Source organism: Macrobrachium nipponense, chromosome 37 (genome assembly GCF_015104395.2).
Source record: "Macrobrachium nipponense isolate FS-2020 chromosome 37, ASM1510439v2, whole genome shotgun sequence".
Lineage (NCBI taxonomy): Eukaryota > Metazoa > Arthropoda > Malacostraca > Decapoda > Palaemonidae > Macrobrachium > Macrobrachium nipponense.
In genome coordinates, this window is record NC_061097.1 from 49,231,103 (window position 1) to 49,241,102 (window position 10,000).

The following is a 10,000-nucleotide window of genomic DNA, read 5'->3' on the forward strand; positions in this document are numbered from 1 at the left end:
ACGGAGAGACCATGCATGGTTTTGTGGTTCATTTCTTAAAGATTGGGATGGAGCTGACTTTCTCCATGTTGCCGCATCAGATGAATTCTACAGTTACACAGTCAGGAAGCCAAATCATAAAAATGACATCATTTGGGCTGCCAAGTTGGATGATATCAGCGATGACATGTGCTATCGCCAAGTTGTGAAATTTCCTGAATATTTGGGAATTTTACTCTGTTTCACAGCCAAACGGTTAATGTGGATCATCTAAGAAAAAGGACAGTCATGGAATGGCGAATACTTCAGATAAACTGTGCTTACTGGTGGAGTATTTCTTTTCCTCAAAGATCCTGAAAATTTGTTGAAGATGTCACATTTTTGCATGAAAAGGCACCATGTTTCAAGGCTCTTCAGACATAGGAGCTGCTTCGAAACTGTGGTATCGATTTCTTCTTGTCAAGTGAATTTCCAGGTAGCTCCCCTGACCTTAATGTTTGTGAAAACATTGGTAGTATCTTAAAAGGATCGTGTTGAAGGGCGCACAGTGAACTATGATGGTATACCAAGCCTCGACGACCTGCGAAGAGAGGTGACCGAAGTGCTCAGGAAAATGGAGTTTGAGTCTCAGCTTTTTTGCGATTTGCTGAAATCATACCCCTCAAGAATGCAGACTGTGGTACAGGCAGATGGAGGCCACACAAAATATCAAATACTCAGAGAGAAACTTAAATAAATATCTGTTCTGAATTACTTTTGTTTTTGTCTATATCAATTTTAGTTTATGCTGTGGGGGGGGTACTCTAATTTCGAAATACCCTATATATATATATATATATATATATATATATATATATATATATATATATATATATATATATATATATATATATATATATATATATATATAGAAAAGGAGACGAAGAATTGCTGCAAATCTTTACCATTTCTTAAACGACATAGATATTCCAAGCCATCCCCAAGAATTCCCGAAGACAGAAGCAGCTCCATTGGAGATGGAAACGTCTCGAGAATCCAGAAGGGTCACATGTGGCAGATTACAAAACCAAGGATAACTCAAAGAGACGGTTTAGGTAACTTGAAAGAGGACGGAGGAGATCAACAGAAAGGAAGATGGCTCGAATAACCCTCCAGAATTCTGTGAGGAGGAACATATCGGAGAAGATCTAGAAAATATTCTGGAAAGAACAGATACCAATGTACACCAAAACTTCGAGGAAGCGATCAGGAGACATGAATACGTCTTGAACGTGGCGGAAGAATATTTAGCCGTGAAAGAAGAGGACTCTGCTTTTTGCGAATACATACATGTTGATGAATTTGCGGAAGAACGAACCAGGTCAACGCCGACGTATAGGAGACACAAGAAGGACGATGACGCTTGGAGATTAAGACCTGATTATGGTGGTGGAAACTTCGTCGTGTGACAGAGCTACAGATGCGAAATGACTGGTTTCGTGACTCTGCAAAGGATTTATCTGTTTTCTACATAAAAGCAGAGACGCCACAGGATCTTGGTTTGTTTGTGTGGTGTTTTTACGTTACATGGAACCAGTGGTTATTCAGCAACGGGACCAACGGCTTTACGTAACTTCCGAACCACGTCGAGAGTGAACTTCTACCACCAGATATACACATCTCTGACCCCTCAGTGGAATGCCACAGGATCATGGCTAGCTGATAGAGAAGAGAATGGCGAAGGGCCCATCCCTGGTCAAAATAAACCCCCAATTCTGATGATGCTCTGTTGGCAAGGATGCCCCAGGGGCGAGATCAGTTATGATCGGCAAAGGTCGCAAATCTATCTATCTATCTATCGATGTATATATAGGTTTTGTTTTTAAATTTTTTTCCCCATAAAAACAAGTAAAAATCGCGCGGAAGTTTCTTCGGAGCAATCGAGTTTTGTGTACTACGTATAAAGCTGTATAAAACCATCACCTGACGGTCCTGACCTAAGACCGGTAGTGTTTCAGTTGTTCACCAGACGCGGTAGAGTGAGGTTGCCTCCTATGCCTCTGGACAGTGCTGCCAGATGCACGATCCATGGCTAATTTTATTATCATTACTATTATATATATACAAGTAGATTAATCAGACCACTGAGCTGACTTTCAACTCTCATAGGACTGGCCCGAGTACTGGAATGGCTAACTTTAACCTTAAATAACACACAAATAAACAAATAAATAAATATATATATATATATATATACACACACACACACATATATATATATATATATATATATATATATATATATATATCAGTTAACAGGACCCTGTTAGGAATTGTGGTAATGTACAGAACAATTGTGTTAGTGATACATACATACGTACATACATAATTATAATTTGGCTCCAAGGCTTTGTAATGAGAAGCGTATCCAAAAGTGTGAAGAATTCGAGAAGTCAAGAGAAAACTGCTGTCACTAAAATTATATATATGTGTGTGTGTGTGTGTGTGTGTGTGTGTGTGTATGTAAGTATGTATGTATGTACAGAAGGACAAGATGAAGCAGCGTAAGTGGCCATGATGGAAGCATGGTTCGGGATAAACAGTTACATCATCAGCGTCTAACTTGCAGCCGAAAAAAAAAATTTAGACAAAAAAAAAATAAAATAAATAAAAAAAAAAAACACGGTATGGGAAAAACACTCCCAAATCTCCACACTGGAAATCATTTGATCACTCTTCGCTTTGGATTTGAAAACATCCAAAGGTCAAAGTGTTTTTGGGAAATTCAACACAGATAGGTACAAACGTCGTGGGTAGTAGTGCTTACAATACTTCCACATCCAAGTCATAACTCGTTCTAGGCTTTTCAGATTCGGTGTTCTATGCTAAATAGTGACAATTAACCGATATTTTCAACAACCTCAATGAAGTCATATCCTGAAACTTGGTGGAATGGAATGGAATATGAAAATAGGCCAAAGGCCAAGCACTGGGTCCTATGAGCTCATTCGGCGCTGAAAGGGAAATGGAGGGTAAAAAGATTTTTTAAGGTGTAACAGGTAAAAAATCTCGCAGATTTACCATGAAACATTAGTAAGAGAGGATGGAAAATCAGATGGAAGAGAGAGTTTACGGACTGCTAAGCTTAAAAAAAAAAAAAAAAAAAACAAAAAAAAAAAAAACAAAAAAAAACAAAAAAAAAAAAAAAAAAAAAAAAAGGGGAATATGAACGGAGGTACAGTGAAAAGAATGAAAGAGGTTGCAGCTAGGGAAGAACGTACACTGACAGCGCTACTCCTTTCCGGATTGCAATATGGTCTCTATTCTCTGGTTTCAGTCCCTTGGCTTTTTTATTTTTATTTTGCTCTGGTTATTTATTGCTCTAGTTTATTATGTGTTATTTATCATTACACAATAATTGTCTTTGCGATGTTTCTCCCCTTTTCTGGAACACGTAACAAGGTCCTCTGCTTCATTCCATGCGAATGTAACCTCTAAAGAACAACAACAATATATGAAATAGTTCAACCCCAATAAAGCCATCTGTCTAACAAAGTTGCTAATGGCATTTATCGTGATATAGTTAAGGAACAGCAACGGATGAATTCCCGGTGCCAACTCTCAAAACTCTCTGGGCTGATTTTTCTGTCCTAGCACTACTATAGTAGATTCACATCAACCGTGCATTTGATGTCTAGGCCAGTTCCTTACGACGCTCCTGATTGGCTATTGATAAGCCAATCACAGGGCTGAAAACTCTCAGTCTCTTTCGAGAGACTTCACATAGGCAGGATGTATGTTCCATCTCCTGAGGGATACTTTTGAAAGACGTGTCCCCTCAGGAGAGGTGGAACATAGATCCTACCCATGTGAACTCTCGAGAGAGACTGAAGAGTTTCCAGCCCTGTGATTGGCTTATCAACAGCCAATCAGGAGCGTCGTAAGCTACTGGCCAAGGCATCAAATGCACGGTTGATGTGAATTTACTATAGGCAGTAACACAAAAGATAAAAAATACAATAACTGTAACGTCCACTCCCTATTTCCCATACCTAACTTATCCCCTTCACTTAAAAGAGGAATGTTTACCGTTTACACTCAGTCCCTCTGTCTACCCTATAGCTGGTATCAGATGACTACAAGTTCCTCGTTGGACGAGTGGTTTCCGCGTTCGGCTACCAATCCGCTGGTCCGAAGTTTGATTCTGGGCTCGGCCAACGCGTTATCAGAAGAATTTCTTTCTGGTGATAGAAATTCATTTCTCGATATAATGTGGTTCGGATCCCACAATAAGCTGTAGGTCCCGTTGCTAGGTGACTAATTGGTTCCTAGCCACGTAAATCAAAATCTAATCCTTCGGGCCAGCCCTAGGAGAGCTGCTAATCAGCTCAGTGGTCTGGTTAAACTAAGATACACTTAATCAGGTGACTACAAAACAAAGGAATTCATATATATGATTCTTCAAAGATTCATTATGATCCAACAGTAACAGATTTGATTGACTGCATTGTTTACCTGTCACCCAATTTGCCGTGATTGTCACCGATGTGTATCTAACCGGAAAACGGCAAATACTTTTTTTTTTGTATGGTGTTTTCAAGTTGCATGGAACCAGTAAGGTTATTCAGCAACGGGACCAACGGCTTCACGCGACTTCCGAACCACGTCGAGAGTGAACTTCTATCACCAGAAATACACATCTCTAACCCCTCAGGGGAATGGCCGAGAACCGAACTCGCGGCCACCGATGTGGTACGCCAACATCATACCGACCACGCCACTGAGCCGCTTGCAAAGACTTCGCGTTCGTGAATGAAAACAATTGACACATTTTGCGTAGTTATAAATTCAGTGGTTGCAAACCGGAGACAGAAAATATAAAATTCTCTGCAAAACAGTAGAATAGAATAAAATATAAAATTGAGGCCAAAGGCCAAGGCGCTGGAACCTATGAGGTCATTCAGCCCTGAAATGGAAATTGACTTTAGGAAGGTTTGAAAGGCGTAACAGGAGGAAAACCTCAAAGCAGTTGAAATAGGAATGAATTTTTTTAGAGAGGGTGGAAAGGCAGATGGAAGTAAGAGAATAGGAACAGAGGTACAGTAAACGAAACGAGAGAGGTTGCAGCTAGGGTCCGAAGGGACGCTGCCGAGACCCTTAAGTAACGCCTACAGTGCACCACGTGAGGTAGACTGACGGCCCAACAACCCCCACCCCCTCCTACAATGTACTGATTTATAGAAACCAAATGATGACTCAGAATATCATACAAATGGAACTGATTCTTAAATACCAATCATTATTAGTAGGGCAACGGCATGGAGATATCAAGATCATTTGCTAAGGAAGTTGAAGCGTGTAGCTTTTGTACAGCAAGTTAGAATGAGGCAGAGAAAGTAAGGGACTATAGACATTTGCATTTCATCATCTTCCCTTCTTACATAGGTTACTGGCATTCGCGCCTGCCTAGTTCCCCCCCCCCCACCCCCGCCCCCCACCCCCCCCCCCCGGTTTATCAAGAGCATTTTTCTCCTATTGTAGGACCTTACTTTTCCTATGGTGGTCTATTTCTATAAAGAGAAATCCACTAAACGCAGGCGAAAACACACACACAGGTATATATATATATATAATATATATATAATATATACATATATAAGTACAAACACAAACACGCACATATACATATATATAAATATACATATATATATAATTTTTGGGGGGGTTAAATACATAACCTTCAAATACTTATATGATCAGTTCATTATTTTAACATCTCCACAGGACGGCGAAATTCCAGAGAGAGAGAGAGAGAGAGAGAGAGAGAGAGAGAGAGAGAGAGAGAGATCAATGGAATACAGAAGCATTCGCCCCGAGACGTTATTGATATTCAGAGAGGAAAACAGATACCATCTGGAGAATGGTTTCACCATGGGGTAAAGGGGGTGGGGAGGGGGGGAATAGCCCGAGGTAATATTCCAATGTTCATATTTTTGGACGGTTTACCGATTACACACGAAGTTTTTTTTTTTTTTTTTATCAGCCCAAACTCCCACTTCGACATACAACAGTTACCAACGACCAGGTACATCCTCCATTCACGGCTTGGATCACCTAAATCATTCGTTTCCTAGTCCCGGATCGAACTCGGGTTGTGAACGAGTTCGTACTACTTGGTAAAAGAGAAGAGAGAGAGAGAGAGAGAGAGAGAGAGAGATAACGGAAATGACGTAAGGATCTGGACAAATGTACCTCAGCGAATTGCATTATTCATGGAGTGAGTCGATCTCCAATATTAAGACGCAGATTTACAAAATAATGTAAGACAACCCGAAGGACTTTCGGCAGGTCGAGCATTCCTCGCATTTTTATGTTCTCCCTCTCCCTCTTCATATATATATATATATATATATATCTTATATATATATATATATATATATATATATATATATATATATATATGTATATATATATATATATATTTGTTTCTAGAAGTACAGAAGTACGTATGTATATCTCATAAAATCTCTTCTTTCTCTTTAACTTTACTCAATAACACTTTCTCTCTCATCACTGTTAAATATTTTTCTAATTTCACTTATCAGGTCTCTCTCTCTCTCTCATCTCGTCTCTCTCTTCCTCTCTCTCTCTCTCTCTCTAGCTCGAGCACCGGAAAACTATCCCTTAAAAAAATCCCCCTTGAATCCTCGAACCAAGAACGACCGGCAGCATTCCCCAAACCCCTCAACCCACCCAGTTCTCCCCCCAAACCCGCCCCCACCCCTCTCTATCTCTCTCTCCTTTTGGTATAGGATGTCCGGTTTTGGTCCAACACCACTTCCTGCACACCTTCTCGAGTCCTAAAAAGGATCTCGGCAGCGTCGCGGGAGGGCTCTCTGGCTGGCCGGCTGGCTCTCTGTACCTGCCCCGGCATATTAAAACTATGCGAAGGACTCTCTCGTATAAGAGGACTCTCGTCCCCAGTTGTTCAATGGCCTCTGAAATCGGGGGGTCCTGCTGCAGGATTTCTAACGTGCCTACATAAGGACTGCTTACTGGTGGTCTACGTGCGTTTCATACGTGCTCATGAATACGGACGCTTTGGTCCCAGTCCCTATCTGTGTGTGTGTGTGTGTGTGTGTATAATTATATATATACATATATATATATTTATAATATATATATTATATATATATACCATACAATTATTACGATAATAATATAGGATACATAATATAATATATGTCTATATATTATGTCTATATATGTATATATGTATATATATATATATATTTATATATATATTATATATATATATATATATATAAAGCTAGATACAGTACAGTTATACCGCATACAAATTGGGATAATTCAAGCATGAAAAATTCATTTTTCTCGGTACCCACATGCAAAAAAATTAAACATTAGGTTTGTGATTGTGAGAGTAGGAGAGAGAGAGGGAGGAGAGAGAGAGAGAGAGAGAGACGAGAGAGACGAGAGAGAGAGAGAGAGAGAAAAGGGTGGGGCACAGGCTCCTTCCGTCTGAACTATGAGCTTGAACGTATATTTAAGAAGAGCTATCCTTTCCCCCACACCTATGCCAGTATGGTAGATGAACAAGTTTCGTTGTCAAGTCCAGTAATAATAATAATAATAATTACAATGGCTGAATAGTAGTTATTAGGTACTATGAAACTGAAATATAACAATTATATTAAGAGACCTTATTCTGACCATGGCCACATATACAAATAATAATAATAATAATAATAATAATAATAATAATAATAATAATAATAATAATAATAATAATCAAAACTCAACGCCGGAAATATGATAAAAGCCATAAACACATGGGCAGTGCCAGTAATCAGATACAGCGCAGGAATAGTGGAATGGACGAAGGCAGAACTCCGCAGCATTGATCAGAAAACCAGGAAACAAATGACAATACACAAAGCACTACACCCAAGAGCAAATACGGACAGACTATACATAACACGAAAGGAAGGAGGGAGAGGACTACTAAGTATAGAGGACTGCGTCAACATCGAAAACAGAGCACTGGGGCAATATCTGAAAACCAGTGAAGACGAGTGGCTAAAGAGTGCATGGGAAGAAGGACTAATAAAAGTAGACGAAGACCCAGAAATATACAGAGACAGGAGAAAGACAGAAAGAACAGAGGACTGGCACAACAAACCAATGCACGGACAATACATGAGACAGACTAAAGAACTAGCCAGCGATGACAATTGGCAATGGCTACAGAGGGGAGAGCTCAAGAAGGAAACTGAAGGAATGATAACAGCGGCACAAGATCAGGCCCTAAGAACCAGATATGTTCAAAGTACGATAGACGGAAATAACATCTCTCCCATATGTAGGAAGTGCAATACGAAAAATGAAACCATAAACCACATAGCAAGTGAATGCCCGGCACTTGCACAGAACCAGTAGAAAAAGAGGCATGATTCAGTGGCAAAAGCCCTCCACTGGAGCCTGTGCAAGAAACATCAGTTACCTTGCAGTAATAAGTGGTACGAGCACCAACCTGAAGGAGTGATAGAAAACGATCAGGCAAAGATCCTCTGGGACTATGGTATCAGAACGGATAGGGTGATACGTGCAAACAGACCAGACGTGACGTTGATTGACAAAGTTAAGAAGAAAGTATCACTCATTGATGTCGCAATACCATGGGACACCAGAGTTGAAGAGAAAGAGAGGGAAAAAATGGATAAGTATCAAGATCTGAAAATAGAAATAAGAAGGATATGGGATATGCCAGTGGAAATCGTACCCATAATCATAGGAGCACTAGGCACGATCCCAAGATCCCTGAAAAGGAATCTAGAAAAACTAGAGGCTGAAGTAGCTCCAGGACTCATGCAGAAGAGTGTGATCCTAGAAACGGCACACATAGTAAGAAAAGTGATGGACTCCTAAGGAGGCAGGATGCAACCCGGAACCCCACACTATAAATACCACCCAGTCGAATTGGAGGACTGTGATAGAGCAAAAAAAAGAAAAAAAGAAAAGAAAAAAAAAAAAAAAAATAATAATAATAATAATAATAATAATAATAATAATAACTTCAACAGTTACAGCACAAAGAGTTACAGCGTTAAGTTTATTATTTAAAAATATATGAGAAGACGGGTTTAAGTTTTGAAATATTATACAAGGAAATTTGATATCTTTTAATTCATACAACCTTTTCATTTGCCCTTGAGGCTCACTGTTAGGTCAAAAGTGAACGAATATATATATATATTATACATATATCTGTATATATATACTATATAGTATGAATATATATATATATATAGAATATATATATAGAGAGAGAGAGAGAGAGAGAGTAGAGAGGAGAGAGAGAGAGAGAGGAGAGAATCCTCGAACTTGAGTCTGACTTGCATTATACAAACGTGGAAATGGAGAAAAAAAGTAAAAAATAACCCTTTATATGTAAACATACAATGTACACATGCATGTAAACATAAACTCGAACGTGTGAGTTAGTTACAGAATAAAAGTAAAAACAAACAGATAAAGAAATAGGTCTGAATGATCAACCAGAGAGAGGCCTAGAGGTGAATCACACATTGAGAGAGAGGAAATGCCGAATGATTAAGGGCGATTAACTTTGGGCTCACTTTGCAATGAACAGAGAAGGATGCCACAAACGGACTGAAGATGGAACTGGTATATACACACACACACACACACACATATATATAATATGTATATGTGTGTGTAATTGTCATAACGACACTACCCTCTTACCTTCTCGAATTCTTCGCGCATTTTTTGGATACGCTTGCCACTACAAAACCTTGAGATCCGAGTGCAAGAAATAAGGTCAGGTCGGCAACGTGACCTCGTCTTCATTACGGTATAACCAGGGTTCGTTTCCCGCTACCGTACATCGTAATTTCTTCATATTTCTTGCGCCCTGGATGTCAAGGCTTTGTAGAGACAAGCGTATCCAAAAAAAAAAAGCGTGATGAATTCAAGAAAGTTAAGAGGGTACTTTGGT